Raw genomic sequence first — 6,771 nt, 5'->3', positions numbered from 1 at the left:
GTGAAGGGAAAGTGTGGACTGGGAAGGGGAGGATTAGGACCTCGGTTTGATTGATTCCATGCTGCATGTTCTCAAAGAGGAAAGTTTTAATGAATCAAATGAAACTGATTTAAAAAATTGATATAGTATTCTAAATATTTCTGGTTGGGATTACTTTGTCTAAGCTATATTATTGAATACAATAAATATGACAAGAAAGAAAGGTGGGAGGAAAAAAGGAAGAGGTTAGAGGGAAAGAGAAGAGAATCTCTTGTTCCACAAGCTTCTTCCCTGAGCTCCTGAGGTGGTGACAGGGCTGGGTGGGGTCCCCTGCCCGTAAGTCTGAGCCTGAGATTTGTGAGAATTGTCGTTGGAAAAATTGGATTCTGATCACCCCACATCCTCTGTTTTTTCCCTAGTCCATGGCAGTGGTAGCTGTTTTCTACAATTATTTTTGCATTGTTCCATTTTAAGTCTTCCAAAATCCATGTAAGCAGTACCCTGTACTAATATCAATTTTTTAAAAATTAGCTAGAATGATTTCTATTTTTGTAATTGGGCTTTAACTGATACACTCCAAATGTGTGATACAAAATGATCACACTTTTATAAAACATCCATACTTCTTTTCGTAGTTCTTAAAATTACTCTTTAATTTTCCTTCATTTGCCATTCATCAATGAACAGTTTACATAAAAGCCATATTGCTTTCTATCCCAATTGTATAATAGTTGTTGGAATATTTGGGTCATGACAGAGCAATTATTTGGGGACATAGGTAAAAATTTAAATTGAGCTTTTACTTTTTTTTTTTGCAAATTTTGGCATATGAACTGTTTTAACCCAGGACGTGGCTCACATTTTCCTAAGGATGCTTTCCTTTGTATTTTTGAACAGTTCTCAGGAGTTGAAATGATATGTAGATTTTTTGTGGGGGAAGGCATCTCTCCCTGCTGTGAAGCTGAGTGACTGTTTTATGTCTTTGAAGATAATTAAAAGTCCCTTTATTTAACCAAGTTTGACTTTCTTTTGTATGCAAGCTTGAGAAGAAGAGTTCTTAAAGTTTCTGTGAATCTACATTCTCCTTTAATATGCCCCATTAAATCCTGACAATGAGGGAATCGTTTATGTTGAAAAAGTGAATTTCTGTTGGTAGTATATAAGTAAGTTAATTATATAAATTACATTTTTGGGATCTTGTGCAAAGATGGCATTAAACAAACAAAATCTTACAGTCTTATGGGAAAATAGCTAGGCCCAAAAATAATTTTTAAAAAAAGACAGAAAGAAAGGAAAGAAGAAAAAAAAATGGCTGGACCTGAACAAGAGACAAAAATTATAGTAGATTTCCAAGTTAATTATAGACAGGACGTCATTTAAAACTAATGGTAGTGCTCTCACCTGATTATAACATCCTTTTATTACTCAGGATAATCCTCTATTTAACATCATAAAAATTGGGTAAGACTGAAAGAATTAATCTAATAAACTCTATATTTTCTGTTTATGATTACAAATTTATTTTTTGTGGCTTTCAGTAGAATTAACCCAACTAATTAAAATATATCATCATATAGATTCAGAAAAAAAATTCCTAGATTTTACTAGAGTTTTAATTTCATACATTCTGTACCATTTGGGAGGAGGAATTATGATTCTATTTTAAATAAAACTCTATGGTCTTAATCATCTTAACTATAGGAAAGATGGTCTCATTTTCACAGTCCTTATCCCTTGTTCACAAAGATAGATCCTCAAGAACCCTAGGCATGGAAAACTACTTGGTGATAAAGATTCAATCCAGGCACATTAGTTTTAGCAGGCATCATATCCATCAATCATTCACACCATTTTCCCTTGCTAACCAAACCTGATTTTTATATGTTTCAGCCAATAAAATTGTACAATGAAAAAAGGTATTTGGGGCAAAACTTACAAGGATGTGAGCTCTAGAGACAAAGCAGTAATTTGTGAGCATGAATAGGGTAAACCTGAGGGAAGAAATCAAACATGTGGAGACTCGTGGATGGAAGCATAATATGCTGGAGGAACCCTGGGCTTTGATGGTATTGCACAGCCATTTCACCAACCCTGCAATTTCTCTACCTCCAGAGCTCTGAACGTATGAGATAACTAATGGCTAGTATTTAAATTGCTTTTCATTGGATCTTCTGTGTTTTAACCAACTTTTATAGATTTTGTAATTGATGATTTAGTGTCCATTGATTACAGGACCTAAATTAGGTTTCTGGACCTGATTCTAATATGTTTGTGTGTGTGTGCATGTGTGTGTGTGTGTGTGTGTGTAAGCTCTTTACACCAACAAGCAATTCTCAGAATACCTGTCGGTGTCCTATAATTCACTTCAATTCTGAAACTATCTACCTGGGCATAGCATCAGATTCTACTGGTTAATTGTTCAGGTCTACAAGACTGCCATTGTTCCCTGCTGTCATTTGACATGTCTGTTGCAAGTCTAGTTTGTCACCTGTACTTCTGACCCACTGGTTATAGATTAGTTTCTTACAACACCTTCTTGGGGATCCATTGATTTGCTAGACAGCTCACAAAACTCAGAGACACATATTACTCATAACTCAGGAACAACTAGATGGAAAGGGAGTCAGTGCAAGGCATGGTGAAAGAAACCAAACTGCCATGCCCTCCCCAGGCGCACCATGGTCCCAGCACTTCCATGTGTTCACCAACTGAGAAACTCTTCAACACCACTGTTTTTCTTTTTTTTTTTTATGGAGGCTTCATTACCTAGGCATGATTGAGTAAATCATTGACCATTGGTGATTGATTCAATCCCCAGCCCCTCTCACCTATCCAGAGGTCAGGGGGTGGGACTGACATTTCCAACCCTCTAATCACTTTGTTGGTTGGCTCCCTTGACAACCAGCCCCTATCCTTAAGAGTTTTCCCCAAAAGTCACTTCATTAACACAACAGACACCTTGAGCTCTCTCAGTACCCAGCAAATTCCCAAGGGTTTTGGTAGCTGGGAGCCAGGAACTTGCTTTCCTCGATGTGGACTTCAGCCCCTCTCAGGCCAATTGGGACACACTAGAAAGTGACACTTGACAGCGGTCATTCAGGACCACCAGGCGTTTATAGTTTGGTTTTCTTTTTTATCCTAAGAAAACACAGGGAGAAATATGTCCATTTGCCATACACTGCATAGAAAAGATTTGAGGCCAGCAGTGCTATTGTACATGGTGCCTTAAAATGGTGACAATGACCAAATACACGAATGAAGTAAGGGTAAGAGCTATGCATCTATGTAGGAAGAGCATTCCAGGTAGAGGAATTAGCAATATGCAAAGACCTGAGCATGTTGGTTTGGCTGGAGTTGTGCAATGAGGGGGCAGGTGAGAGAAAATGAGATTTAAGAATATGGCTGACTGGTGTAAGGATGGAATGATACAATATGCATTCAGCATGTGACTTGTGGGTAGCAAACAGTATTTCTCCATTCCTTTTTATTGCAATTCAGACCACACAATCTAGGTATTTTTTAAATCCACAGCTTTGCTCCTTGGTTCACATTTTCTGCACAGAGTGACTTACTATGTCCTAGATACTCACTTGTCTTAGGTGCAACCTTTTACGACATTTTCTCCTATCACTCATATGATAATTACCACAGCCACAGTTAATAGCTGGACTTTGAATCACACCAATGACATTTATGAAACTTAACATATTTTGCCATGTACAATGTGCACTTTTTTGCTCAAATTTTTGAAGGAAAAATAATGATGCACATTATACATGGTTATAATTATTGCATACCATGTGTATAATAATCCCATAAATAATGCACTCAAAAACATGGGTGCACATTATATATGGCAAAATACAGTATTATGAAAAATAAAAAGCCCTTATGAAGGCTGCAAAATTTTCTAATGACTTCTCTTGTTTATTGATTACAGAGGTGTATGTATGTTGATATCCCTAAACCATTACCATATTATATCTAAAATTATTGGCTATAACAAATGTGAAATATGGAAAGACATGCAAGACATGTTAAGTGAAAAGAACAGGTTGCAGAACTATATGTAGAATGCCCATTATTTTGAAAACAGTGTGTGTTTATGCATGCATGAAAGAATGCTAAAATGGGCTTGACTTGGAGTTTTAGTGGAGTTCTCCTAGATGAGAGGAATAGATGTTGATTGTTAAATACCACTGTTGAAGTGCTTGACCATCAGTATGGAATATGCAATGGAGTGGCAAAAAATAATAATAATCCCTTTCAGGATTAGCTTATTTCCCATATCAATTCCAGTCTATGTAATATACTCTTAGAAAGCTAAGAGGTCTTTAGAGCAGCCAGAATGTGACTATTTTGGGAGAGTCTTGTAAGTGTGCTTAGTGATTTCTGTGTCTTATTGGGAAGGAGTGAGGGATAGGCCATTTTAATCCTGAAGTCAGCTAAAGAGCTCTTTAAGAGAATCATTTAGAGAACCTGGCTTGTGTCCCCTGGGATCTGATAGAAGGGCGGGCATGTAACTCCTGACTGAAGTGATCTGTGGCATCAGAGAAAGAGGTAGACCTGTACCTATACAGCTTGGTGGGAAATGGATGTTTGCATAAGTGGACCCCCAGAAGGAAGCAGGAGGAGTGGCGTCTCCAAAGGCACACCACCCACCAGCAACACTTGAAGGGACAGGAGGCCCCACAGAAGGGTAGATCATTTGAAAATTAAAGAGAAAATATCACCTACATTGAGGAAGCTGCAGTCAGAGGATCTCTGAAGAACCCTAAAATGCCTAGACATAATACAAGCTTCCAGCTGACCAACTCTGAGGGCCTCGATACAGCTGTATCCATGTCAATCAAGTAGGGCTTTTCCTGACCCTAACTTATCCCTTGCCTACTCCCCTTTTGGAGAAGCCCGACGAGTCCTACTGGAAAAGGGGAGGAATAGAGGAAGAAGATGGGAAAATACTGAAGAGGACACTAGGCCCCTTAGCTTATGCCTTATTGTATGTTTCTCAACCAGCAGCAGTAAGGAAAGAGAAGCTTTAATGGTGAGAAAGAGTATTAATAGAGATTGGGTTTAACAATATCCTGTTAAAGGATGCCTTTAAAAAGGTAAAATCAAGACTCTCACACACATGTAAAATGAAACTGTGTCCAAAATTACATTGAATTTATAAATAATGAGGAAAATAGAAATGTAACTGGTACAAGTTTTAAGAGTATATGTGGGGTCCATCCAGAAAAAATCCAGCCATTGTTAATATAATGAGAACGGTTTGCAGTACATTGATGTAACCTGGCAACCAGGGAGAGTGGACTGGAATGCTCATGCATGAACAATGACAACTTCACTATAATAGTCAGTGGTAGTGATAGTTACCATTGAGTGAGCATACATACTATGTGGCCATCACATTCAAAATGACTGAGGAAATAGAGCAAATAATCTGCATCCAATTTTGCATTCAGCTTGAATATTCCTCTATTCAGATGGTCACAGGAAACTATTCAGATGAGTCAGAAGGCCATAGTTGTGGGCAACTGGTGAGTAGCAGCTTCAGCACAATATTACCAGCTCATACATCACATCTTATGCAGAGTGTTTTGGTAAAATATCAAATCACCCAGGTAGCTCAGCACCCTCTACAGCCCAGATTTGGCACCCTACAACTTCAGGCTTTTCCTAAAACTAATATCACCTTTGAAAGGGAAAAGATTAATTTAGACTGTCAGTGAGAATCAGAAAAATACAACAAGGCATCTGATGACAACTGGGAGGACCCAAGGTGCCTACCTCTGAAGGGGACTGCAATGTCATTGTCCTATACACAGTGTTTCTTGTATCTTGTATCTTCTTCAGTAAATGTCTCTATTTCATATTTCATGGCTGGATACCTTCTGGACAGACCTTGTATAACGAAAGCTTCAGTCTAAAGCATCAGTCTTCGTCAGGGGTAAATGAATACAATAAGGGTCAGATGAGTGCGAAGGACAGTGAGTATAGTAAAAATTCAAGGGAAGGAGCCCTGGCTGGTGTGGCTCAGGGGATTGAGCACTGGATTGCAAAGCAAAGGGTTTCTGGTTCGAATCCCAGTCAGGGCACACACCTTGGTTGTAGGCCAGGTCCCCAGTAGGGGGTGTGTGAGAAGCGAACACACATTGTTGTTTCTCTCCCTCTCTTTCTCCCACCTTTCCCCTCTGCCTAAAAATAAATAAATAAAGTCTTTTTAAAAATTCAGGGGAAGGAAACAGTACTTGCAGAAAGACTGATTTGGTCAGACTCTGGAGTACAGAAACATATTAGGGATAAAGAATGAACTCAAGATAAGCAGAGGGAAAACAAGGAGTGGTTCTTAGGCAACAGAAACAGTAGAAATAGAGACTTGATGACCACGTTTCCTGAGACTAAAGAGTCATTGAACTGAGTTGGGCTGTAGATTTTTGGAGTAATGTGAGATAATATTAAAAATATTATCGAGAAATATGACACCTGCTTTGCTCAGCACTTTATTCCTAGTCCTTGGCTAGAGTGCCTGACATTTAGTATGTGATTAATATTTTTTGCATGAATGATTGTTTACATTATTCTGAAGTGAAAAGGTCATGAAGCTTTGGATCAGAAAAAAAAACCCCAAAAAACCAACAGAAACCCCAGAATAATATTTTAGAAATATTAGTAGAGAAGTGGTAGAGGTGTTGGAGGAAGAAATATCAGGTATCAAATACTAAGAGCCTGAAATGAGGCTGGGGGTTAGAAATGTAAACAAAGCAGTGAGTGTGAACTCTTGTACAAAGG

Source organism: Phyllostomus hastatus, unplaced genomic scaffold (genome assembly GCF_019186645.2).
Source record: "Phyllostomus hastatus isolate PE091 unplaced genomic scaffold, TTU_PhHast_1.1 phas_scaffold_585, whole genome shotgun sequence".
NCBI classification, from domain to species: domain Eukaryota; kingdom Metazoa; phylum Chordata; class Mammalia; order Chiroptera; family Phyllostomidae; genus Phyllostomus; species Phyllostomus hastatus.
Note: the sequence above shows the minus strand (reverse complement) of the source record.